The sequence below is a fragment of the Dermacentor albipictus genome, chromosome 2, assembly GCF_038994185.2.
Source record: "Dermacentor albipictus isolate Rhodes 1998 colony chromosome 2, USDA_Dalb.pri_finalv2, whole genome shotgun sequence".
Classification (NCBI taxonomy): domain Eukaryota; kingdom Metazoa; phylum Arthropoda; class Arachnida; order Ixodida; family Ixodidae; genus Dermacentor; species Dermacentor albipictus.
The window spans coordinates 180,376,705-180,403,514 of record NC_091822.1 but is presented as its reverse complement, the minus strand read 5'-3'; the positions used below and the strand labels follow the sequence as shown (position 1 = coordinate 180,403,514).

Genomic DNA, 26,810 nt, shown 5'->3' with positions numbered 1-26,810 from the left:
ATACACAATATGGGTGGCGGTGGCCGCCGCGATCTGCAATTCAAATCTCGGCGATGGCTGCTGTTGCTGCCGCTGTGACCGAGAGCGCAGTCTGCCATCATGCGAGTACGGCGGTAGGAGATGGTGGCGGTGGCGCCGGACGTCTCTCTCCCTATTTATATTCGTGCGTACGAGTGAAGCAGTAGTGTGTGTGTGTGTGTGTGGTGAGTCGGCAAGGACGTTGTTGACCGGTGACGGTGCCTGTGCGGGGGGAGAGGAGAAAAGGGGTACGTGAGGACGGAGGTTTCCCCAGTGTCCTTATCCTTCTCGCTCCCTCGCGGTTCCCCGTGGAGCCCTATAGGAGGCCGGCGGCCAGATTTGCCCGCCGTGCTTCCAATTTGCTCCTTGGCCCGCTCTTATCCCACCGCACTCTGCAGTATAGGTCCGCGGACTAGCTCCGCTGCTTCGATAGACTTTTCTTTCGCTCCTTTTTCGGTCTGTATTTGACGAAGGATGTGCGTATGTGTGCGGTCCGTGCTGGTCTTGCTCGCACGTGCGCTCCTGCGTCCGTATGTCTCCTCCTGCGTCCGTATGTGTACTCGTCTGTCTGTGCACTCATCACCGAGCTCTTCTTTCGTCATCGGCCCTCTCTCTCTCTCTCTCTCTCTCTCTCTCTCTCTACCTGCTCATTTTTTTATTTCGACGGGTTCCGGCGTAATTTTCGCCGCCCTTTTGTGATATTTGTCTAATCTTTTCCTCACTCTTTACCGTGTTCATGTTCCCTGGGCAAAACCTACGCTCCGCGTATTCGCAGCTCCCCACGGGACGTGCTGAGGTTTTATTTTCCGCCGCGCTGCATTAAGAGAGCCCAGAGCGCGAACGAGAAGGCGGCGTTCGTGCAGTTCGCCTCGCTAGAACGGTGCATCGTTGCGGGTACCTATACACGAGGCGCGCTATTATACCGACGCCAACATAGTGGTAGCAGACGAATGGTACGTGCCAGATGCCGACAGTACCGTACACCGCCTGCTCGTTACTATACGTGGGGGGGCCTGCTCACCGGAGCACTAATTGAAGCACTAATCAAAGCGCTTTGATGTCTCGTCGAACGTCTTCTTGTATAGCGCCGCCTGCTTACCTCTCGCAGGGCAGACAATGTGTCCCCGGATATGCATTCATGTAGTATGCAGTGCATTAGCGCACGCTTTACTCGCGAGATTGGATAGCATGATCCTTAGTTCCTCAGATCCCTCGACCTCGTGCTTAGCAGTCCAACACCATAGCCACTAAGAAACCGCGGCGGGTGTTTTCGCCCTAGCACTGACGCCAGAACCGGGCAGCAGATGCGTGCGTTCCAGTGCTGATATTGCGCCCATATGTACCGAAGGCAGCGTACAGCCTTTGTCAAAACAAATGAAGTCACTGCGCTCGTCGCAATTAACGAACGGACGCCTGTAATCTGCCTCGTCCTCCAATCTTCGTACATTAAATATTTTTTATGGAGAGTATCGGCCTACATTAGAGTAAATACGGTATAAGCGTTACATTATCTCGGTCCGATTTTTTTCGCGCTCGTGTCCGTTCTTCGTAGTAATTCAAAGGCATTCTTTGCCTAAACCCTACCCACTTTGGCTTGCCGGTGTATCAGTTTGGCCTCTAAACGTGAACTGCGTAAAAAACGAGAAAATTCAGTACCCTGTGAGAAATTGCAAACGGCGCTGCAGAATAGTAAGCGCTTGACTATCCTCGGCGTCACGCCAACAGTTGACAATTGCGCGGAATTGCACCTATCATAGTTCAGTACGAGCCGTCCCAGGATAGCAGTCTTGGGCATAAGATGTGAAGGATGATGTAATGGATGTTGAATAAAGTGTGTGTGTGTGTGCGTGCGTGTGTGTGTGTGTGTGTGTGTGCGTGTGCGTGTGTGTGTGTGTGTGTGTGTGTGTGTGTGTGTGTGTGTGTGTGTGTGTGTGTGTGTGTGCGTGTGTGTGTGTGTGTGTGTCGTGCAATGCTCTCGCATATAGACTATCATTGCAGATGGGCTCTGCTGGATATTTCTTTTGTCGTGTATGGAAACGAACTAAAAGAACAAAGTCATTTGTAGCTTTCGTATTACTGCATGGTATTAGAAGAGAGACGGCGAAAAGAGGCTTGGCGGACCTGAGGGCATGGCGGCGGCCGGGCCGGCTCCCTCCCGACTGGGTGCAAAGGAGGCCCCCCAGGCGGACAGAAGACAGCAGCCAGGGCCGCACGTGTCTATCCATTGCCTGTACTTGTAATCTGGCTTCGGAACAGGAGGCCGGGAAGCAAACGGGCGGGATACGACGACAGGAGATAACGAGAAAAGATTGCCGAGACAGGAATAAATGCCCGAGAAAGGGCGGGAGAGATGCAGGTAAGGGTAGACGTGATGCAGGAGCGTCCGGAGCTGTCGCACTTAAATAAAGACGGGATTGGAATTGGCGGCGAGGATTTACTTCTTTTTTTTTTTAAAAGCCCAGTAAAAGAGCAAATGCCGATTGGGGCCTTTGGGTAAGCGCACTATTGGCGCGACGAATGTCGGCGGCTTCGATCGAAGAATTTGATTGTTCCTACGGGGAGGTCTTGGTGTCTGCCCGGAGGGTTTTTAGATTGGCAGCTTGGTAGAAATACGTGGACAGCACCCGCCGATAGCTGTTATATATGTTGTAGCGATTGCTTCTTTGAATTTGGCTTTCGACGTTCTTTAATAAGGAAAGAAAGAAAGAAGCGCGTAAAAAGCGTGAGTACGCTTTGCTCCGTTTCGAACTTTTCTGAACTTAAATGAAGTATACTAATTCTGGTTTTCTTCCATGCTTTAAGGACAGAAAGAAGTGCAGGTCATTTTATCTACGAATGAGGACTCGTGTTCGTACTCAGAACGGCTCAAGAGCGGACAGCAGCCACTATGGCCATTCCACTAGACGATTTCTTAGGCGGGCAATCTGTGACAGGCGGTTTTAATTACCGAATGCTTCTCCGCCCCATTGCGCGTGGTGTCAACGGAGAAGTCCACTATATCCAGCAAAAGCCAGCCTGAGTTGACCTACTGAAAACGCGCGTAGTTTAGGCGACGAATCATCGTGTGCCTATTAGAAAGTATTGTAGCATCGTTGAGCGTGACTGTGGCCACTACGTGTACACCGCACGGACATTGCGCCGGGCGTGATCAAGCGCGTTTGAAATCACGAACGAGCCAAAGCTTGAAGAAAGCAAAGAGACAGCTACATCAGGATTTGCATGCAGTGCTTGTATCCTTCGGTTGAGCCAGCGGTACGCGGAACACGGTGCATTAATTATGCGAAGCATACTAGCCGCACAACCACGCTCTTCCTTGCTGCGGCGCGCGCGGCCGCGTAGCTGCCATATGACGTCATAACAGCTGCAAAAGCGGAGGCTCAAGTCGTGCTCTCGCTTGCGGCCGCGTAGCTACATAGCAGGGTCTCAGCTCGTGCGCTCGCCGGAAGGTGACCATCTGTCACGGTCACGGGCTCGCCGGCGCGTGACCGTGACGTCACGCGCCGGCGCAGCGCCCCTAGCGGGAGGAGCGGGAGTCAGGTGGTGGCTGCGGCCGCGCGCGACCGCGCGAGTTGGGACCCAGCTTTTCCTCCGGCTGTCGTGACGTCACGTCACGTGGTTAAATGGTGGCTGCCCGGCCGCGCCCAAGGGCTGAACTGAGTGATTGCAATATGCAGCGCATAACAACTAAAATAAAGGCTAGTATGCTTCGCATCCTGGGCTAAACCTTAGCTAAGCCACAGCCATTTTTTTTCCCGCGATGCATTGTGGCTGTGTACATGTGTTACAGCTTGACCTACGTAGCGCGAGTTCGTTTGTTTTGTGGGAGCCGGCGCGAAGAGGCAGCCGCCGTAGCCACGGTTTATTTAGGCCGGCCTCCCATGGCGCCGCGGGATCTCGGAAGCGGCCGATACCGCCGACGCTCAGGTCGAACGCGCTGACGTGTTGTTCTTGCCTCAAAACATAAGGGGGATTGGCCACGCTGGATAGATTGAAACGTACGCCCAGAAGCATACCAAAAGGGATAAAGGCGAACGTTCAGGACGAAGCATTTGGCAACTATAGTCGGATACAACTTTAGAAAAAAGGGGAGGCCCCGCCCAGATGACCGAAGCGGCGAAGTCACCGGCCGTCCGGCGCATGACGTCGGTCCAGAATGCGCGCCCATTGGTGCACCCGCCTCGGAGTAGTAAACGCCCCCTTTTTTCTAAAGTTGTATCCGACTATAAGTGGTAACACAGATTTTGAGACCTATGCATAAACTAGATAAATAAAAAAACATAAATTAACTGAGAAACTATAAATAAATAAATAAATAAATAAATAAATAAAGCGTCCTGCGGTTGCTACCCTAGCAGCGTAACCTTCCGGATGCTTCCATTAATGAACTTGTGCAGAGCAGTAATCATCGAGCCATGGCTTGTGCCTAATTGACAGGCACCAAAAGAGAAAATGTTTGGTGTTGTAAGTTATAAACCAAGCTTACTGGTTGCGAACATGTGGCGCATTCTGCGTAGGGAGGAGAAGCGGCGCCAATAAAGAAAGAAATGGTCGATTGTTTCTGGTTCATTAGAAAAAGAGCAGAGGTTAGTAATGAATAAACCAGATGTATGGAGATATAAATTAGGGCGGGGAACTCTACAGCGGAATTTTGATAACGTCACCTCGCATTGGCGTGGAAGGCATTTGCAATTTTATATGTCGAAAATTATCTGCAGGAAGTATAGATCATTCATTACAATTAAGCAATAAAAAGCGTTTAAATCTAGCTCCTGTTATAAAAGAGAAATCAGGAAGAACATTTAATACCGGACCATTTAGTGATGACGATGCGAGTGAGTCAACTGATTCATTTAAAAAGATTCCACTATGTCCGGGGACCCAGACAGAGCGGGCTCCAGACAAATTGTCTGGGTCAAGAGTCGAAAATATACTCAAAAGGTGCGACCGATTATTAGAAATTAAATGTGTATAGACCGAAAGTACATCTTTAAGAACTGGTTAGATTTCTGTGGACCGCGGTCCGAAAATTCGCGAATTTTCGGATCCCCAGAATAATTGCCAGAAATTCATCAAGAAATATTGGAGTTTAATCAGCGCGACGGAGAGCAAAGCACCGGTTAAGCTGATTTCAAGAAATGCCAACACTGGCCTTCTCTAAATTTTGTGTTGCGTCCGTGGAAATAACCAAGTAATACAGAAATTGACTTAAGGTGATCTTGAAGTAGACCTTCAAGTATGCGTGCAGAAGTTTTGCGTGTTTTGGATCGAAAATCAGTTTTACCTTGAACAAATTAGACTTTGGAGATATCAGGCTCGCTAGACTAACTTGAAGTTTCGGTAATAGCCCCTGAACAAAAACAACTTGTGGCTGTCAGTAGTGCCGCCAGCCTGTTTTGAAAGATGATTCGCGAGAATTGATGAAAACGGGTTGCAAATTGGAGAGGAGTACATCGTAAAGCTTCAGGAAGGTGCAGGACTGTAAGTTACGTGAATCTGGATTCAGGCGGAATAATTCCAGACTCTAGGTAAAGAACATTCTTAGCCACAAAACATGGCAGCACAAGGCGAAGACGCAGCGCTTGCCTTTGCAGTATACAGTATCAAAGGCCTTAGCTTGTATGCTGCACAACCTGAAAAAAAGAACACAGCCAAGTTCGAGAACGGGGCGCTGTACCTGCCCGTGACCCGTCATCTTCTTCAACGGCTCAGGCGGCGATAGTCGCGCCGTTACAGTGTATTCCGGTATAGCGCACTCTTGTGATGCGTTTCACGCGTGTGAAATTGTTGGCACTTGTGGACCTGGGAAGAAGAAAAAGAATTGTGGGGTTTTACGTGCCAAAACCACTTTCTGATTACGAGGCACGCCGTAGTGGGGGACTCCGGAAATTTGGACCACCTGGGGTTCTTTAACGTGCACCTAAATCTAAGTACACGGGTGTTTTCGCATTTCGCCCCCATCGAAATGCGGCCGCCGTGGCCGGGATTCGATCCCGCGACCTCGTGCTCAGCAGTCGAACACCATAGCCACTGAGCAACCATGGCGGCTGGACCTGGGAAGCTTTCGGTGGTTTATTATTTGTTCGGCGCGCACGCAGGACCACTTTTACGCGGTGTGTGCTAATTCCTGTAGGCACGCGCCGCGATGAACATCTCATAACCTGGAAGCCTCCGCCCCCTGTCCCGAGATAAGCCGCGACGCCCGCGCTCCTATTTGGTAAGCTGTGTACGTCAGCTTATATGACGAGACGGGTGAGCGGCAAGAACGATTCGCGATAAGCGAAGAACGGCGCCGAATCGGCGTGTAATTAGCTTAATTACCGGCGAAATCCGGAGATCGGGTTGTGGAGGCGGCACTTGTTGTTCTGTTTCGCTGGCATGCGCCGCGTGCAGCGAGCGATCCACGCGAAATGGCGGTCTGTCCAGAGAGAGAGAGAAAGAGAGAGATAGTTTTTGCAGCGTTTTTGTTTGCTGGTGTGTGCGTCTGTTCGTCTTGCATTCTTGCAGCTCGGTTGACTCCTTTCCTGACGTTCCTGACTTCAGGCGCCACGTCAGGGCAGTGTCGTGTTGTTGCCTTTTCGTTCTGACGACGCTGGCCTACTTATCGCGTTGCTCATGTTTGTTTGATTTGTTGCATCTTTCCCGTGGCTGTTTCGTGATGGCCGTCCAGCAGGGGCGCGCTGCTTGATGTGTCTCGCTTTCGTCCCCCGGAGCTCTTGCGCGGAAGCCAACATTTTTTACATATTTGTGTTCGCGATGGGGAAATGATTAAGGTCAGCAAGCAGCTAGATGCATCACCCTTGCGGTTCTGGCGTGGTCCTAGCTGGGCTTCATTTTTTTGTTGTTGTTGTTGGCGTCTTCTGGTATATTTTGGTCGTGACGGTGTAGCACTGCCAGTTCATGAGAAACGGTGACGTAAAGCTGCTGCATGTCGGGAAGTATAGTTGCGCGTCTGGTCATTACTGTTCTTACAATGACAAGTAAGAAGCTGTTGGCGCTGGAGAATGTTTCCGGCTGTTATTTGTCTAAAAAAAAAAGCGCGTAAACGGCTTTCAAACACAAGCGGTGAAACACCAATAAGTTTAAGTTAAGAACATGGGAGACCAACTGAAAAAAAAAAAGGGAGGGGGGGGGGAGAGAACAACTTATAATATCGCAGATTAAAAAAAAGAAAAACTCGCACGGTGTAAAATGTATAAAAGGTCATTTCTGTGTGGTCATACTTTTTTTTTTTATTGAAGTGAATGTTAGGAGAGGTTGGCGCCTTTATGGTGGCACCGGCTACTCCTTGTCACTTGGCAAACGAAACAAATTTGCGTAAAAAGGGAGAATAGCGACACAAAATATAACACTCAGCAGAACACTGGGTGAATAAAAAATATACGGTCCAACAGTACATGAGTCGCAAAGTCGCAGGTCATACTTATTGCACATGCACATATATTTTCATATTCACTTGCGTACCCTTCCTATTTATTATGCACAGCAAGTGCTCGTACGTTTCTGATAAAATGTTAATAGTTTCGACATCAGTTAAACTGTAACTTTGTTCATCAAAGCCGTTGCAGTACATTGACATCTGCTCTTCCACATTCTCAGTGAGGGTTTTGAGCGCGGCCACTGCGATGTATAAACTCTTTTGCTTGAAGCACCCGTCCTCGTTCATGAATCAGTTTCGCGAGTGTGGTAGGCGTTCGGTAGGTAGGAGAAGTTTAATGAGCTAGATCAATGCATAACTAAAAGAACTGTGAAGAATTTCTGTGGAGCCATGATATTCTGCTGGTACGGGTAGATGATTAGTTTAAGGAGGCGTTAATGGACGCCCTACAGCAGCTGCTGTTTCGCTCACGTACGCCTGTGGCTAGAACAGCTGTACAATTCTAGCATGCGATGAGCGATCCATGCCTACGCTTACCAGTAGCCTCGACATCATCCCGCCAAGGCGGATATGCCGTGAAGTGTGCACGTGCACATTGCCTACAAACAATAGCAGCAGCTATCGTAATCATCGTTATTACTGTATTTGCCATATCATCTTCATCTTCCTACACTGTCTCTAGTCTTTCGTCTAGGAAAAGCCTCTATAAATGACCATGTATATAAACGACGAAGTGCGTTTCATTACGTTGTTGAGAGCATTCGAAAACGACCGATCCAATTTTTTGTGCCAACGTACATGCTGCGTGGCGATTTTTTCCCCGGCGTGTAAATAAAGCCCGCGAATTATGAAATGAAACCACGTGAATTCACTCGTGCGCTACCGTGTTGCTGCGCTCTCAACCGCGCTTCGTGCGAAAGAACCGTGCTCGCGGACCGTGGCGAAGTGAGCGGCCGCGGCTCTACATCCTTGAGCAAAGTTGCACCCCTTAAGTCGTATCTCGCCACACAACGATGATCGTCATCTGTCTTGTCCGCATTTCCTTTCTTTAATGCTGCGAGCCTGGTGCTTCCAAGTCACGAACGGCATGCGCGTTATCAGCACGACAGAGCATTCTCGACAGGAAAGCAGCGAGCGCCGAGTTTTCAAGAAAGGAAACGCAGCAAGGCAGATGACGATTATCGTTGTGGGACAAATATACACCCCAAAGGGTGCAAACTGTTTTTGTAAAAGCAGTTTGCACCCTTTATATATTTGCACTCCGTATATTTGTCCCACAACAATAAACGTCATCTGCCTTGCTTGCGTTTCCTTTCCTGAAAACTCGGCGCTCTCTACTTTCCTGTCGAGAATGCTGCATCACACTGATAACGCGCATGCCGTTCGTGACTGGGAAGTACCGGGCTCGCAGCGTTGAAGAAAGGAAACGCGGGCAACACGGATGACGATTATTGCTGTGGGACAAGATACGTCCCAAAGGGTGTAAATTTTTCTAAGAGTGTAGAATGTAGGCATCGGCTTCACAGTGCGTCAGCATCTTTGGCGGTCGCACACGGAAAGGAAGCACCGTCTTCCCTGATAAGCGATAGGCTTGAGGCACGGTTGAGAGCGCTGCAATACGATAGCGCACGAGCGCAGTCACGTGGTTTTATTTCACATTTCGCGGGCTTTCTTTAAACGCCGAAAAAATACCCCGCGCAGCATGTACAGTCGCAATCAAAAATGCGCGGCCCACGGCTCCGGGCGCAGGAGAGACCGCGGGGCCACACCGTGGCGATGCCATCGCCATCGGGCGCCTGCTTTGAGGGTGCACCGTGTGACGTCAATCTTCGCCCTCACTCTCGTGCGACGCAGTCACGCGCTTGATAAATTTCAAGTGCGGCGTTCGGCTGTTCATCATGCGCACGACTTGGCCTCACGAGAGTGAGGGCGAAGATTGGCGTCACTCGGCACACCGTAAAAGCAGGCGCCCGATGGCGATAGCAACGCCACTGTGTGGCCCCGCGGCCTCTCCTGCGCCCGGAGCCGTGGGCTGCCTATTTTTGATTGCGACTGTATGTTTCCAAAAACAATTGGATCGGTCGTCTTGAAATGCCCTCTACAAGGTAACAAAACACACTCGGTTCTAGAGGGAACGTTAAATATTTTGCATAAATGGTCTTACCTAATTAACTAATTACGAGCAGTACGCAAAAGTACGCTAAGGAGCGCCACATGACGGCAAACCATAAGTCGTTCGTTTCATTGGTTCAAGTCACATGAAACTCCTTGTATACGCGTGACGAGGAATGTTATGTGTTACATATCGCCCCATCCATAGGATTATTATATAGCGACATTGCTTGCTTATAATTGTAAAACAACTGTCACGCTAGCCGTGACACGTGACCCCATTTTCCCTAGTTGTGAGAGCAACACGCAGGCAGGTTTATCTGATCGCGTCTGACAGTCGCGTCGTCAACCTCCACTTCCTTAGCAAGGGCTCTTATCGACTTGCCAGGGTCTTCATCAATGATACCTTGGATGCGACTAATCAATTATAGTGTCCAAAGAGTGTCAGAATGCTGGCAATGTCGTTTCCTTCGAGAAACAGCGTCCACATCACCCTTGGCAGCCTCCAGTTCTTTCCGAACTTCGAACACGAACGATCGGGCAACCTTTAAGAATGTTGCGATCTCTGAATCGGGGTGTCCTGCAGCCAAGGACACGATAACTGCATGCCTCTTCATTTGCTAAGTTAGCTGGAGTTCTGCAAAACTGCAAAACAGCTGGAGTTGCAAAAGTATTTACAACTATTATGTATACCTAGAGGATGGGGGTCACGAAATGTGTGTTCTCAAATACCTTCCGCATCCTGTATATTACCGTGCGAGCAATAAAACCGAAGGGCTGTTAGCGGCGCTTTTTCCCGTCGCTAGCTTGTGCGCTAGATAAGGCTTTTCCTCAACAAAAGAGTGTTTCACCAACCAGTCTGAGCAGATATGTATACTGTCTTATACTGTCGTTCTCTCAAACCCCCTTCCCAGCGTGGAGTATATATATAGCGGGCTAGAAGTCGCATCATGCAGGTCGGCCTCTCCACCTTTCTTACATTGAATTTTCTTTTCCTAAGTGTCAAACCGGACTCGTAAACTACACGTCTGGGGCCTCATGGATCGCTTACGCTGCGCGCGGAGGCTTGTGCGCCTGAAAAGGCGCTAACTCGAAAGACTGTGCATGGCGGCGACGCCGCCTTCGTTTTTCCGTGCTAGCTCCATGTGACGTCGTGCATTTTGACAGCGTCTACTCGCAGCTAGTTAACCCTTTATCTGTTAACGAGAAGCAAATATCGTTCTAAAGGAATCAAACATGGAAACTTAGGATGTTTGATAACTTTGTCTGCACAAAACCGGCGCTAACGCGAGAAAATAACTTTACTGTCTCTGACGTCACAGTGACGTACTGGTGCTTAGGTTCGGCCGCGAAATTCAAAGAAATCACTGATATTCATTTTTCATTTCCCTTATTTAAGCAGCCTTCTCTTGCTTGGTAAACGGAACCAACGTCCTGAAAAATTACTTCTCTATTCTCAACTGATTTAGTGTTGTTGTTGTTGTTGTTGTTGTTGTTGTTGTCATTTTTAGTGACGCTTCGTAACCTACTTCAGTTCGGTCAAGTTTGCCTGATGTGGTTGTCGTATTGCTGCTTCAGCCGCATAATTTCCGGAGAATTTCTTAACCGCCTGATTCTGCGGAAACCACTGAGAAACTACACATGGCGCTTCGTTGTCCTTGTGAAAACAATCGGAATAATAACCTAGATGCCTTTTTCATATCTCTTGTTTGCTGATGCCGGAGACTATAAGTAGCCCCGCAGTTGACAATCCTATGTACTCGACCCTGTACAAATTCCGCGAGAGATCGCCTCCTGCTGTGCCGCGGGCAAGGGACAGAATGAGAATTAAACAACTGGAAATATGGAAAAACGAAACGTGGCGAGCAAGTTTTAAATGCGAAAACATTTCTTCGACCTGTAATCTCTCTCCTGCTCCTTCACTTTTTGCCAGAAACTGTATGGCACCGCTGTTGAGGGAGAGCGCAAGAAGGAAATGCGATTTGAATTAATACGAGAGAGAGATTTGAAACTGCCGCCCTAATGGACAGCAGAGCTGCAAGATCCTATGGCGTAGCTCCGGCGGCTGTTATATCAGCCGAGGCAAAGCGTTGTGCGTAAAGTCACGGGTGTAGCGTAACGCGCCTAAGAATTAAAACGAGAGCACGTGGACGTATGTATATTTTACGCGCCCACAAAGAGACCCCGATATAGCAAGCTGATCCTAGCGTTCGTCCGAATGTTCCACACTTTTACAGCCGCACGCAGAATGCAGCGACAAAGCATTTGCCCCGGATAAAAAAAAAAAAAAACCTCAGTTACGTTTTTATGCACTCGAAGCCTTGAAGTACGATTATACATATAAATGTACATCGAAGAAAGGTGTTGTAACAAAACGCATAGCATTAGCAATAGGGTGGTCTTCCGCGCGCTCTCGGTGACCGTGCCATCGGATGCCAGGCTATGCTATGTACATTAACTGAGCGCGACCGATCACGGGAACGAAGCGATGGTTTCGCCCGTTCAAGCGTGAAACGAAGGAAGAGGAGGCGACGTAAAGAAGCAAACAAAGAAAGGGGCAAGAAAGAAAAACGAAGGCGCTTCCCGTTCTCTCCGAAGAGATGATTCGCATTGTTTCTGCTCCGCGCGACGCCATCGTCTCGCAGTCCGCCCCGCATTTTTCTATGCCCGCTTGCTTTACTTTTCTCCATTTCTTTCCTTCGTTTGTGTTATTTCAGTGGTTCGTTATTTCTTTCGGCCGGTACGAGTGCGGGGGGGGGGGGGGGGTGCGGCGGGCGAGGAGGTGTGGGAGATCTAGAGGAAGACGGGGAAACCGTTCGTTCCGCTCCGGGGCGCGTGCTAGCCGTTCGCGACGCGACGCCGGCGACCGGAAAATTGTCGCTTTGGCGCATCGCTGTCGTCGCGCTATACGCTCTTCCGCCGATGCCGCCGCAACGCGACGACGCCTCGCTACGCCCTAGACGTCGCCGTCGTCGTTTTTCTCCTCTCTAAACTCCTCTACGCTTTGTTCGTTTTCCCGTTCGTTGCGCCTTTACAGTTTTCCTAATCCCGATCGCTCGCTTAGACCCTTCTATCTCTATTTTCATTCTTTTTTTCTTTTTTCGTCTGGTCCCGGGACCATTCGCTCGCGTACCATTCGTCGTGTTTTCTCTTCTTTCTCGCCTGGGGGAAGAAAAGCGGTGTGTCCCGACTGTGTTGGCTCAGGAAGTAGAGGGCTGAGAGAGGAGGGGGCAGCCGAAGGGCGAGGGGTCGAGTGTAGGCTCTAAGAGTCCTGCGGGCCTGATACCGAGAGACCGATGTGTTTTGGAAGGACAGAAACTTGGATAGATGGCGCTGTCGAACACGCCCCGCGCTCGTTTCTGCGCACCCTCTCGTCATCTCTCCTCGTGGCCCCGTCTCTGCCCCCTTCTTTCTTCACACGCACTGTTCCTTTCTTTTTCTCTTGTCTGGCAGCAGCGAAACGTCCGTGTCAGCGTCTCTTTGGTTGGACCTCTCTCTCCCTCTCTCCTCGTGCCCATCGTTTTTCGGGCGGGATACGAAAGCGCTACGTTCACTCTGCTGAGTGCAAATGCTATCCTCGCTGACGCGCGTGAATATAGGACGGATATCGGACGGGGTGGTTTTCGCCCGGTTCGCCGGTCTCCGAGCGACGTCGGTGCGATTTGGCATTGGCACGTTGGTTGAGCGTCGAGATTATTGCCTACAGTGCTACGAATTACCTCTTACCTCTTCCCAAGTACAGCGTAGCAAACTGGATATCTATCTTCCGGTTAACCTTTATTCATTTCGCATCTGATTTATTTATCTCATTCTCTCTCCCTTCCCTTGTATAGGGCAAGTTCAGTGGGAGTGCAATCAAGCTAATTTATCTCACCAGGGAACTCGACGACCGAAGTAATGAGACGAGACGAACGGTGTGATGCATTATAGAATGACCCGTTGCACTACAGATTGCGTCGGAGGCGTTCGCATAATTTTGGTTAGCATTGTGGTTAACGTTATGCTGCGGCCTTCGTGTGTTTTTCGTGCATCTGTATACGGGCTGGCAAAATTGTCTGTTTTTCTAATAAAGTCTCTCTTTCTTCAGAGAATTTTGTGCTTTACACCTATCCGCTCTGTACTTTGGAGGCTTACGGCTTTTGCAGCCTCTATGTTCTGCGAACATCTAGTCAGCTTTCCCGTTGCTTAGCAGCGTTTCTGCAGAGTGGAAGGAAAGCATATGTAAAAGTTCAGCATGTTGATGCTTCATGGAGGAAACGCAACACCTCAGGGCTTCAGAAAATAGGGGGAGGGGGAGCCAGATCTTTCTTTCGGTACTCGTTTACCTTAGAACGGTGGTCCTTATTGATGTTGTGCTGGCGGTAATGTAGTGCCTCTCTGTCACACATAATGATCATTGCTCTAGGGAACGCTGCTATGTTGGCAAACTTGCAGATTGCTCCAACGAACAAGGAATTAGCTCGGTATTTCGAGGCCTCAGAGCTGTCTCTTGGAGCACAGACACATGCAAATTTAACGTCACTGTTCGGTGACGTTCATTAGCTGCGCCTCTTCAGTGGTCGTTTGTCGGTTATAGTACATAGCTGTCAAGTTAAAAACGTTTCGGAACCATCTCGAAGATTTGCGGAATCCTGTGATTCAAACTCAACCGTGCAGTCCCTGCGGCACCACCTACACGGCACGATCCCACCAGCAAATTCTGTTCGACATAGCAGAGGCCGCACCACCGCGTTATTGCCTTTACATTAAGGAAACATGTGTCCATCAATTTATCACGCAGTGAAGCTTGAATAAGGCTTCGTTTTCTTGAGTACAAAGTCGCATAAGGCGAGTGGAGCACTTCAAACTTAGAGCCTTCGAACAGACACATTGTCGGCCCTTTGCTGCTTCAGACGGAATGCCCTCCTCGCCAGGCGGTTGACTTTTTTTATCTGTAGATTGCTTTTATGCGCAGCCTTCGCTAAATATTCATCATTCGAAGGGCTGCGATTGCGGAGATACCATATATTCCATCGAGCGGGCGTAGGCTACCTTTTCCGCAATTACCCTTGGTTTCAGATATACGTTTATTGTCAATGTCCGCCACATTGGGGTATTGAGATGACCGGCCACCATCGTAGATTCGTATGTTGATGCCGAGCTGACCGATCGCTGACTCAAAAGCGCTGAGCCGAAACTGCGTCGACCGGTGCGATTTTCTTTGGCTGTGAGGTCCGGTTCTTTCTGCGTGCGTACAGGTGCCGGGTCTTCGTTCTTTCCGCTGTCTCTTTCCCCTCACCCCTTCGCCTTTGCTAGACGGCAGCTTTGAAGCTGTTCTGATTAAGTATCCAGTTAAGTCCTGAATTTACCTGTAACTACAGCTACAGCTGCTTCCAGACGTTCAAAAAAGATGAATAACAGTTTTTTTTTTCGCGTTCCGGGCAGGCACCGTAGATATCGGAGGTAGACAGCGGAAGAACGAGTGAACAGCAGCGAATCTTTCATCTTTACTATCTAATATCTAATCTAATATCTAATAATATCTAATATCAACACTAAGAAATAGCGTTGTAGAACATGGCGGTACCCATGGCTTCCGCCTTCAGAGTGTGTTATCGTGATGGCTACGCTCTCGTTCTTGTTGGTCAACAGTAACTATTGAAACGAGCTTTCACTTCCTTTAAACTAACCTGAAACGTTAGTTACGACGCACAGTACTTCCACTTTCTGAGATCGTTTGGCGATTCCGGCGTCCGTAGGCCTAACGAGACTTGTCCACATAGCAACAATAGGATGACTGCTGGCGGAATTCCTCGACTTGGATGCGTTTGGCCCGAGGCACCAGACGGCGCCGTGCTTCATACCATCTCCCTTGCGATTTCGTTCCCGTACGGTTGACTAAAGGTCTTGAAGGGACGCGCACCGTAACGTACCGCAAACGTACGTAGGGCTGCAAATGCTATTCTAAAGCTGTGCAGTCTCAGCGCTAGACGGTGCTGCATTCACACTAGTTGACGAGAAGGAGAAAGGAAAATAGCAGAACATGAAGATACAGGAGAGAAAAGAAAGGAGATGGTTGGGGGGAGCGGGTGGGGGGGGGGGTGCACACCGGTAGCTGGAGCGTGCGCCTCAGATTACGCACGCTGCGCTCAGTGCACCCGGGCGCTGCCAGCTCCGGCGAGCCGACGTCGTCCGCGGCACGGCCGGATTCCCTCGAGCGGCGGTGTGTGTAGCGGGGCGCTGTAAGACGTGCCGCTCCTTGCCAGAGCGAGGAGGAGGCAACGGGGGGACTTTTCTTGCCTTTCTACCCTGCTATTTTCCCTTCCTTCTTCCCCCTTTCTCCCCTTTGGCGATCGTTTGCGTGGCGCGGGATACGTCAAGTGATTCGCTGCCGTGGGTCGGGGTCTTTGGCGGCGGGACGGTGAAAGCGAGAGGCATAGACCATTATCACCGAGGGTTTCGGATGAGCGGACGCAGCGAAGCGAGGCTTCCGAAACGCCGAGGCTTGTCACTGTTGGGCGATTTTCTTTCCGGCCTCCTCGTCTCTCACCCTCCCCCCTTTCTTTTTTCTCCCTTTTTCTCTTCCTTCTCCGTGCCTTTCGTTCCTACCGTTCGTTGTTTGTGCGTCTGGGTGTGTGCGCGTTTATTGAGCGAAAGTTTTTTTGCCTGTGGAAAGCGTCTCCGTCGTCTGGGAACTTTGATACTTTTGATACTTCCCGATGCGGAGTTGTCTCTCTCTCTCTCTCTCTTTCTCTTTTCTGTTTGCGTGTCTTTGCTTCTGTCTTCGTGTCCCGTGGCGTCACTGACGTTAATATCGACTGTGTCATTCCGCCCACGGACTCTACCGCTTCTCCCCTCCTCCTCCCCTACACACAAACACACACTTTTACCTTTCGCTTTTTTGTCTGTAGCCGGTTTATTTTCCTAGCGGCTTTCGGCTGTTTCGATAAAGTGCTATTCACTGCGTCCCGCTTGTGATCGTGTTTGATAGCAAACATTTGCTCGGTTTCTCGCTGATGTACGCTTAGGTTGACGCGACAGGGTTGTCTTCTCGGTGACGTCGATGCGCGTGGATAACTTGTCTCCGTGCCCGCGAACAAACGCCTTAACAAAGGGCCAGGCGATTCAGAACCGCGATAATGTTAGTTTTCAGTACGATGACGCCTGTGAACGAACGTTTAAAAGCGGATGGATGTAAGCTAGCCTGTACACGTAGCGGCAGAGCAACCTGTAAATAAAGCGCATATGCACTCAACGAGTGTGGGCGTTAAGTGCAGTAAAAAAAATGTCACAGACGATTACGACACTCCGTAATACGAAGATTGAGCGCCGCTCTATACTTGTTTTCATTTCGCGATATATTGGCTTGCGCGAACAATCTATCTCGCACGGCACATTGCAAACGGAGCGAAGAGTGGCGCTACTGTCTCGCTGATTCGGAAATCACGAGAGGCAGGGCGTGGGTTGACGCGTGGGCGCGATTCACAGCAGCCGCCGCAAGCAAACCTCCGCTCATGGAGCGCTTTGTTTCCATACAGACGACGCGCGCTAATGTGGCGCCATCTCGTAGCCATCGTCGCCGCAACGCCCGCCTTGCGCGGCACTACGTTGTTCTTCTCACGCATTAGCCGCGCCCTCCTCCTCCGCTTTCCTCCTCGCGCTCTCTTCGCAATCGCCGTCTTTCATCTCCCGTTGCGCTCCGCGTTCGTTTTCATCCTTCGCTGTGCTCGTTCGCTCGGTTACGAGGTATGACGCCGACGCTCGCAGCACTAGGCGCCTAAGAGCTGCCATCTAAATGCTTTATTTTGACTAACCACAAAGGAACCCCCTCTCCCCCCCCTCCCAAAAGAAAGAAAATGTTCGCTTAACTGAAGTTTCCATAAAAGGAAGCGTGAGCACATCAGCTTTTTATGAAGAACGAAAGGATGCATTGAACATTCAGATAAGAGCTGAAACATCTATTGGCCATTTTATTGTAGGCTAATTTCGGTGTAGTAGTCAATAAAGGACCTAATTAATATGATTCGATAGATGACGGTGCTTATTGACAATTACCGCAATTTCCTTACGTCATCGACAGTGGTGCTACAGAAGTATAAAGAACTTGTTCCTGTGTGTTGATTTTTTTTCTCTATGCGCGAGTACGACACAATACTCTGAACGGTACGGTTCCACGCACCTTGCACTACGTACAACCGTGAGCAAAAATATACGGACCACGGATTGCGCGATAAACCTGATTTTCTCCCTTGCCCGGGAGTGTAACTTGATATCAAAAACCGCAGGCCAAACTTGGCGTTGCGGATTTTCTAGTGCACTGGTCAGTTTCCGTTTATGCCTGTTAATTACGAAAAAATTCTGATTATCAGCTACCCCATGGCCCGTATACTATATCTCACCGGTGTACATGGTCGCCGTCGGTCCACAAAAATATCCCTTGTTTAATTACTATATATACATGTACAGCGTGTTCCAGCTATCATGCATCGCGTTTAAAAAAAAAAAAAAAAACGACGGGCCATTCTACCCGAAGCTAATCAAATGCATATTGTTCACAGTCGAGTAGAGCAGCCGTCTGTAATTCTTTTCTTGATGCCATTCAGATAATTACTAAATAATTGCAATTAGCAAACAATTTAATTACTGTTCTGAATAGCTTGCTGTGCATGAAGAAAGTGTAGAAAATTTGAAGAAGCTTAAAACTGGCATGCTTTTCAGCCAGCTACTTTTCGCCAGTTTACGTTTTCCGGCTGATAAAGAAAGCCCGCGAAAAATGAGAAATGTAATGCGACTAACCGCCCGCCCGAATCAAAAGGTATCTCCGTCAAACAAGCTCCATAGGTCTTTCAGAAATTGTTTTAGGCGCAAAAAAGTAATAATCATAAAATAAGACACGGGGAGGCGCATGTTTGTTGGATGTACCGCTCCCGTGCACAGAAAGAATTCTCGCCGTTTCATTCCGCCCATTCGAAAACAGCAAAACGAGCTATTGGCAGTACTATAGCTTACAGTTGGCTCTGACTAGATCGTGCCCCCACGTCATTCAGGAAAGCTTTAATTTGCATTTGTCTAGGCTTGGCTCGGCAGGCTTCCCTATTTCTTTGTTAGCTTCGGTGAGCGAAGCTTTGTTGAAGAAATTTCGGCGTCAGCCTACCAATGCTTCAAAAGAAGGCGAAACGAAACGGAAAAACGCGTCCTGTTGTCATTCCCTATTTACACAAAGTTGCTCATTCGTTAGAAAATGTTGCTTCTACGTACGATGTACCAGTGGTGTTTTCGGCTCCTCGGAAAACTTCCTCACATTTGTGCGCGCCTGTCTTCCGTAAAAAGGGCCGAGTGTGTAAAGAACCACGTATTATTTCTTGAAAAAGATTTCCGCTGGTGTCGTGTATAAGAGAGAGAGAAAATAATGCAGAGAAAGGCAAGGAGGTTAACCAGAGGTAGTTCCGGTTGGCTACCCTGCGCAGGGGGAAGGGTTAAGGGGGATAAAAAGAGAAACAGAGTGGAAGGGGGAGATAGAAAGAAAGGGAGACAAGGTCGTGTATAAGATTCCTTTAGACTGCAGCAAGGTATTCATCGGCCAAACTAGGCGTTCTATAAATGACCGCCTGCGAGAGCATGCTCTATCACTCAAGGATGGGACTGGCTCGCATTTGCCGTATCACTGCATAGAAAACACATGAATATTACGAAAAAGTAAAGATACGGTGGCACGGGAACTAGCAGAGGCGATGTATATTGGAAAGCTTGGTGACCAGTGTATCAGCGTTCCGTCATTGTCTCTTCACGAAGCTGATAGTTTCCAGGCTGACAGGATATGATTAGGTTTGGTTTCTATCTCATGTTATCTTACCCGCGTGTGTCCCTGTTCGCATGTCTGAGGGTAAATAAGTGAAGTATCGGGAAAAATAAAAATGAGTTGCCAGTTGTGTGCCTTTTTGATACGGGCGGACGGTTAGTCACGTGATAGTTTTCATTTTTTTCGCGGGCTTTCTTTATCAGCCGGGAAAAAATTAACGGGTAGAACTTACCTGGCTGTAAGCGTGTCAGCTTTCCGTTTCAGTTTCGTAGAAATTCTTCGTTGACATGGCAGCATTCAGAGCACTAATTAAACAATTAGCTAATAGGAATTAATTATTAAATTGAATGACACCAACAACAAAATCAATGCAGGGACTCGGGGAATAAGCATATGAAGATTATGTGCAATTAATGGCCTGTGCAGTGATGGCATTACTGCGCTGTTTTAAAAATTAATTCGGCGAGATCCCCGGTATATCTCTATTTACGCTTTCGTGCCAACCGTTGATCACCAGCCACATTCTTTCTCGAGCCGCCGCTGTGTTTAATTTCGAATGACAGTTCAGCATATTTCGTAAAATGTAGGCAGCTGTCAGATTCCGGAGAGAAAAAGGTACGCCGTGCACAAATCTTGTTTTTCTTTCTTCTTTTATTTTTCTTTTACATTTTTCGAAAATCCGCCAGCAGTCGGCTTTTCCACTCCCATTTTGGCGGCTGCCACTATAACGTTGGTTGGCGCAGTGGAAGAAAGCTGGCTTTATAATTTGGCTCGTACACGAGTTTTCCGCGAAGCCGACGTTCGCGCTGCGGCGCGGATTGAGAAATGTCACGCAGGCGCTTCCACGAAACACCATAACTTCGGAGACCGTATTTATTCGCTTCTAACGTGCCCTCGATCGCGCCCCGATTTCATACCACGAGAATCAAACGCGATTGCCGCATTGCTTGTTCGCTCACCAGATATCCACAGCGACAGATAGTAACGGCGACTTCTTCTCGTTTCTTGGGAACGGAACGTTTATTGCGTCCGAACTACAGTGGAACGGCAATACAGGGCGCGTGGCTTGCGCATGCGCTCTGCCGCGAGGACTGCCATGCCCAACCACGGCTGGGCTAAAGGATGAGACGCGTGCTCTCCTCCCTTAGCGCGCTTGATCGCGAGGCCTCCAAAATCGGGCACGCGTAAATTCATCATCCTCGGCTCGGCTGACCCTCGCATTCTTGCTCTCGTACCCGCAGCATTCGGTGCGCGGGCCGGAATCTTACCGCATTTGGGCTTTATATGTGCAACATCGAGGCGATGGAGAAAATTCGCTTGATGTGTCGACATAATGTCTGTCGCAATAGTGCGTCGATGAGGAAGAAGTGCGTAATAAATGCTCGCAAAAGTTTATTCCTCGTCCTCGCCTGTCGTCGCTGTCGGTTGCCTCCTTATCGCTAGCAGCAGCCCACAGCATGTCGTCTTCCGTGCCGTCCGAGGCATTTGACACCGAATTCTTGAGACACCTTGCGGAACGTGGCAACCTAACCAACTTGGGGAATGACTACAAAGTTAACCGCTGGTCCCACAGCTGCAGCGACGTGTAGATTCGATTGGATTGCAGAATCTATGCGCCAATGACGCAGCTAGTGAATAAGGTGTTGTTGGCTTCTTACTCAAATCTGACGCGCATGCCAGCTTTCCGTACGTTTTCCCGGATAAGAAATCGCGCGTTAAAACTGAGTCAATACGGTATAACGAGGGAATGCGAACGTGGAGAAGGGAAGGGAGTGGTAATATGCAGAAAAGCGGTGCCGTGGATGTTGGCTTGAGTGATGCGTACCCTTTCGTCGGCCACGGCTCCATCTCAAGGCTTCGATCAACGGCCCGGTGTTCTCTCTGGAAAGAGAACGCTGCGGCAAGATTTGTCAGATGATTTCGTTGTTTAGAAAGTAAACAGTTTTCTAAGATATTCGCAAGGAGAAAGGGAAGTGCTTTTATAGGTGAGGTGACAACTATAGATCGAGCCAAAGATCGATATCGGCTGCAAGAGAAAGCGGACTAAAAAAAGAAAAGGAAATAAACTTAATGGTAAGAAACTATGCAGAAAGATCATAAAGCTAAAGAGATGCAGTAGAAGATACTTCAATGAAATTCTTGCTTGGATTCAGTTTCCTTCATCTACTGGTATTTGAGGTACAATATTTCCGACCTTTCTAAGCACTAGTGTTTGCACATGAACCATAGGCCCGTGACATAATACCATATAATCATAAACGTTTCTATGGAAATATACGAGTTTGTAACTTTCTATACAGGAGCCCATATGATCATATGTGATAATGGGCATTGAGAATACGATCGAGTAATTTGAGTATTTCTGTTTGGATCCGTATACTGTCTGTTTCTGTTTGGATCCGTATAGTTTTGGGTCAAAATACCGAGGTACTTGCAGTACAAGTACCGGCAGTATGACATACAAAACTCAGTTGCCCGAGCAGCGTATAAAAAGCAGGGAAATTATTAAGGAGCTGCAGATAAATCACATAGCAGAGTAATTGTGTGAAAATAATGATTGATGAAACAAAGTTTTGTAACCGAGCATATATATTGAAGCAGGCTGTGCAACCTCTGTGAATCTTTGATACCGGCAACGACAGAAAGGCTTCGAAGTGGTGCGACCATCAGACCGAGATTTACTCATACAACGTCCTCTACTTCTTCACCATGTTCTAGAGCTCGTTAGCGTGTGTAGTTGTTTCCTTAATGGTCTGCGCTGTGTTCGTACACGTTTGCCTACTTTGATATAGCTTAAAATACGTGCCGGGAGTTTGCACACATGACTAACGTTAAGCGTAGCGCCGCCGGCCGCTGCATGCAAACGGGCGTTGCTGGCTGACTGCTCGAAAACCGTTCAGTGTGTAGCTGCAGAGCGTGCGAGGCGCACAGAAGTAAAACGACGGCCGTGTAGAACGGCATTTCGAGCGTATTTCCTGCGCGGATGTCGCTCGGAGTGGGCGGTCCCTCGCAAGAGTCTGTGGACGTTTTCTTGCCTTTCTGTTGCTTTTAACGGCCTTTAGTTAAGGTACAACTGAAAATCGTGTACGAGCTTTTGCTGTAGGGGTAAGTCCATTTAATGTCAAGTCGTTCCTGCGCTGTCGTGACCAAGACACAATCAACATAGGTAATCCACTTTAATTGGCGAGCACGCTCAAGGCAGCTCCTGCCTTCGTTAGAGTGCGGTTATTTCGCGGCGCAGAAACATCGCAAAGTCATCGCGTTTAGCCGCCATAGGCGACGCGCGCGCTGGAAGTACGTGCAGTAAGTACCCGGTGAGAAAATTGTTTTTCTCACTCTTTAATCTCTACAGACGCTTATCAGTAAAGTTTCAATACAGTCTTTACACCATATCTGCAGACATGCCGTTAACTATTGAAATCTCATTGAAGAACTATTGAAATCTTCGAATTTGAAGAACAGGCGGGCTGTCAACTCGCACAATTAATCTAGTACTATTGCTGTTGTACGTGACCCCTCCCCCACCTCTTCTTTTTTTTTTTTTTTAAGTGACATAGCGTTAAGAATTTAGAGCGATGCAAAGTCGTCTTCAGAATGTCCGAGAAATCGATTACGATACGCAACCTCCCACGTTTTCCGCTTTAGACTTGACAGCACAGATGATGTGCAGTGCCCGTGACCCTGCGCCGTCCATCGCGAGCGAGAAGAGCAGTGGACATCGTCTACAGTCAGCGAGCGATGATGGACGGCGGTGTCTGGCGTCGGCGCAGAAACGCCCGGGGCTGTATGCCCCTCTCTCTCTCTCTCTCTCCCCCCCCCCCTTCTTTCCAGCTCCACGCGGGCGATCCTCGTGGCGTTCGCGAGCTTGCGCGCGCGTGGGCCGGCCCGTGTAGCAGCAGCGAGCCGATGCCAGTGCGCCGCGGCTGTCACGATGACGAGGGTGCGGCACGCTCGACGCAAGAGCATTTCGCGAGCGGGGCATCAACGAATGGAGGAGGGGGGAGAAGCGCGGTCGGGATATCGACGTTGATGAAGCGCGCCGAAGACGCCGCACGCGCGATGGCCGTCGCTATTCGTCCCGGCGCTTTCGCCTTGCTTGGGCGAGCTGATCGAGGTCTTTTGAACGCGTGCGCGTGTCGATTTGTCTTTCGATTCCTTTTGAGCTCGATTCATCGTCCCCCGGCGCCACTTTGTCACAATCGTGCCGCGAAGAGGGTCGTGTTCTTGTGCATAGGGAGCGAGCAGCTTTGACGGCTGCGGTGAAGTTCCATGCGACTTGCGCTGCTACGTCGATCCATTCAAGATATTGGTCTCTGGCTCCGCGAACTCTATTTTATATTACTGTGTTGAAAAATTCATTGGCGCTTGCTTTTCGTGCTGTACTATCGCAAACGGCAACCCTGAAAAATGTTTGCGTACGTGTCTCACGCCCCTGAGAAATGTTTGTGTACGTGTCTGACACTTGGTGCTGTGTATCAGTTCCTGCATTAAACGACCAGCGGCGCGACTTCATTTCGGCGATGGATGGCGAATTCTCTTCATTCAGCAGGACATAAACACTCGAATGCATTGCTACGCTTAGCACATACGGTACGCTTCGGTTATGTTGAAGTTTGTTTAATTGTTCAAATCGAAACAATCTTACCGTATGTCTCTGTCCCCGGTACGATGTCGAACGTGAAGCTCTCTGGAAAGCATTGAACGGGCTAGAAGATAGACCATTTCCAGAAATGAGTATCCTCGGACCATAGCCGTACGCATCGATGGCACAGAAAGCCACAAAAGCGTTGTTGCAGTACCTCAAGTCGGCACGTCTTTGCGACCGTTTGTAGACTCGGTGCGAACCTTCAAATGTATGCTCTCTCTCTCCTCTCATCCCATAGAGAGAGAGAGAGAGAGTACAGTTTCGCACTGAAGGGCCCGTCCGGTTTGCTGCCCCAGTACAGGGCAGCAAACGAGACGTGCGTCTGGTTAACATCCCTGCTTTTCCTCTCTTCTCTCTCTCTCTCTCTCTCTCTAGAAACAATCGCGGCGAGGCACAAGTGCAGGTGTCGCCCATTCGTGCAGCCCGTTCTTACTGCCATGTTAAATCCACTGCTCATTTATCTTGTGAGACCATTCACAATAGCTGCAACTGCTCGTCATTGTTGTTGTTCAGCGGTGAATAACTTTAAAGGGACAGTAAAAAGAAACACTGCACCAGTTTAGACTGACTGACTGATATACTTTCAAAGCTATGTTCTCGTTGATTCCTCGATTATAAGCTGAATAATAAAAGAGAAAGTGAAGGTCTAAGTTTTTTTGTTTGAATTTCAATCCGGTATACGTAAGTGTCACGTCACATATCTCACAGCACTGCTCTCTTATTTTCTTTTTTACGCCGTTTTGGCTGAGTAAACGTTCTTAAATCTTGCCAAGTTCAGTCTTTGGCTCCTTTAGAATAAAGTATAGTTCATCTTTGACGAGAAAAAGTACCTAGTAGGCGCGCCGAGTTGACGCCATCAAAATCTACGACTTCGTGGCTAGATGGTGCGCGAACCCCAAGGTGGCGCTGCCAAGCTTCTTTCGTTTTTTTTTCGCCTTTTCTGGCTTATTAAGCCTTCTCCTCCGGTATCAGTGGTATATTTTGGTATTGCAGAACGATAATTAATTAACGCAGCTCAGATTATGTAGCTATTTAGAGTCCTTGAAAATAAACCACTCTACGAAGTCCTTGGCACTGTTTGTTTCGAACATTTGTTTCCGCTTAGTTTGTACGTGAAGCGAGATAAGCTGTTGGATACAGGAAAGGGGGTGAACTGCTTCTATTTTATTCGCCTGATTCGTCCATTCTAAAGATTTCAGGTACGGGAACTGGCAAACTGCCGGTTACGCGTGGTCAGGGGATGCTAGAGGCAGTTGAGAACTTAAATAATAATAATAATAATAATAATAATAATAATAATAATAATAATAATAATAATAATAATATAAACGCGGCAGTAGTAGAACAATAATAAGCGTGAAAGTGACAGCATCGCACTGCATCACCTTAGTGTTGAGGGAAAACATTCTTATTTTCGCAGCAATAGAAAGCAAGTTGCGACATTTCAGAATTGTAAAGCTAGCATCTCCGCAAAACCGTTTGTCATGATGATGGCAGCGCGGCGGTCCGTTTTGCAATCACCTTTTATGTATAGGGTTCGTTCATATTTATCGCTTGGAAATATAAACATGGCTCCACGGATGAGATCATTCGCAACGGACAAGCGCCGGCATGCGCACCTCCCACTTTTTCTTCATCTGAACGGTGCATCGCGGCTTCATTAGTTAGGAAAATGTGCAAAGCGGGGAAGCGCACCGAAGGAAGAAAGGAAAAGAACGCAAGCGTCTAATTGATTCGGCGCTTCGGCGAAAATCATTAGAGTTAACCAGTTTATGCGCTTCGGCGCATTGGGCGAAATTTCCCGCAACCACGCTGGCACGCGACGGCGCGCAAGCGCTGACGCATTGATTCTTTGCACGGAGCAGAATTGGCGGCGAGCGAAATACTTTATTCTTCGCGCCAGCGCTTAAGCCGCGTAGAAGCAGAGTTACCCACTCGTGCGCCGATGATGTTGCCAGCCAACAAAGCCAGCACATTCGTGACCGTTGGCTTGTGCGTGATATATCGCTCGCCGCGCCGTATATAGGCAGCGGGGACAATGTAAGAAGATTAAGAAACTCGAAAAAGGCTTTTCAGCACCACCGCGCGAGCTTTGTTGTCCGCAGCCCATTCGGAATTACGAGGGGAGGGTGCGTCGAACTCTCGAGACGAGCGAGCAGAGATTTGAGATAACCAGATACACTGCTGGCGTTCGCTCCGCGCTGAACCGCGCAACTTTTCGAGCCGTCGAAGTCTTTGAAGCGTGTAAGAAAGCGCCGCTCTGTGGATCACATCTCGCGTCGTTCCGAACAACGCTCCCGCGCGTCGCTGTTGCGCCTTCGGTGCTGGAGGGAAGCTCAGCCGTGGTTAATGCCGTCGTGACCGGTGGCTCGTGAGAAGTGTAGCTCCCTCCGAAAGAATCGTTGCGTCGCGTAGGTACGTAGCATCGCGACAACCCTAGGCGTGTTCTCGTGAAGCGCCGCCGTGTCGCTCCGTTACTTTAATTGATGCTGCAGCGGTCTCCGCTCCTTGAACTCGAGCGAAGCCGCCGCGTACTTTTCGTCAGAAACTGCGACCCCGCGTGCGCGGGTGACGCTCGAGGAAATCTGAATGCAGCCGCCGGCGGGCGAGATAACCTGGCCCCTATTTCCGTGTCTTTCGGTCGGAGCCTTGTCTACGAACGAGGAAGCGATGCGTGTGCTTACAATGGCGGCGTTACTCGAAAACTGCAGTTTCGATTGTGCTGCGAAAAATGACAAGAGCCGACGCGCTTTGCCGCACTACTCTTGTGCTACGCAGTGAAGTTGGCTGCCTGCGATTGACTTTAGTGCAAGTGAAGGGAGAATGGTGTTTATATTGCCGGCGGTGCTGGGCGAGCGTTGTGACGACGACAGCGTTGCCCA

General features: G+C 49.1%; 2 protein-coding genes across 5 annotated transcripts in view; one reads left to right on the top strand and one right to left on the bottom strand.

Moving 5' to 3' along the window:
* Nucleotides 1-26,810, bottom strand: part of LOC135919314 (immunoglobulin domain-containing protein oig-4-like) — a 380,763-nt gene that overhangs the window by 71,918 nt on the left and 282,035 nt on the right. Inside the window, exon 1 of one of the 3 annotated variants that reach the window (XM_070534535.1) lies at nt 21,109-21,130. The exons of the other annotated variants lie outside the window; for them this stretch is intronic. The gene's annotated coding sequence lies outside the window, so the exon portion shown is untranslated. Of the gene's footprint in view, nt 1-21,108; nt 21,131-26,810 lie in introns of those variants that run through there. 3 annotated transcript variants of the gene reach the window in all.
* Nucleotides 1-26,810, top strand: part of Plod (procollagen lysyl hydroxylase) — a 171,924-nt gene that overhangs the window by 122,054 nt on the left and 23,060 nt on the right. The gene's annotated exons all lie outside the window — the stretch shown is intronic.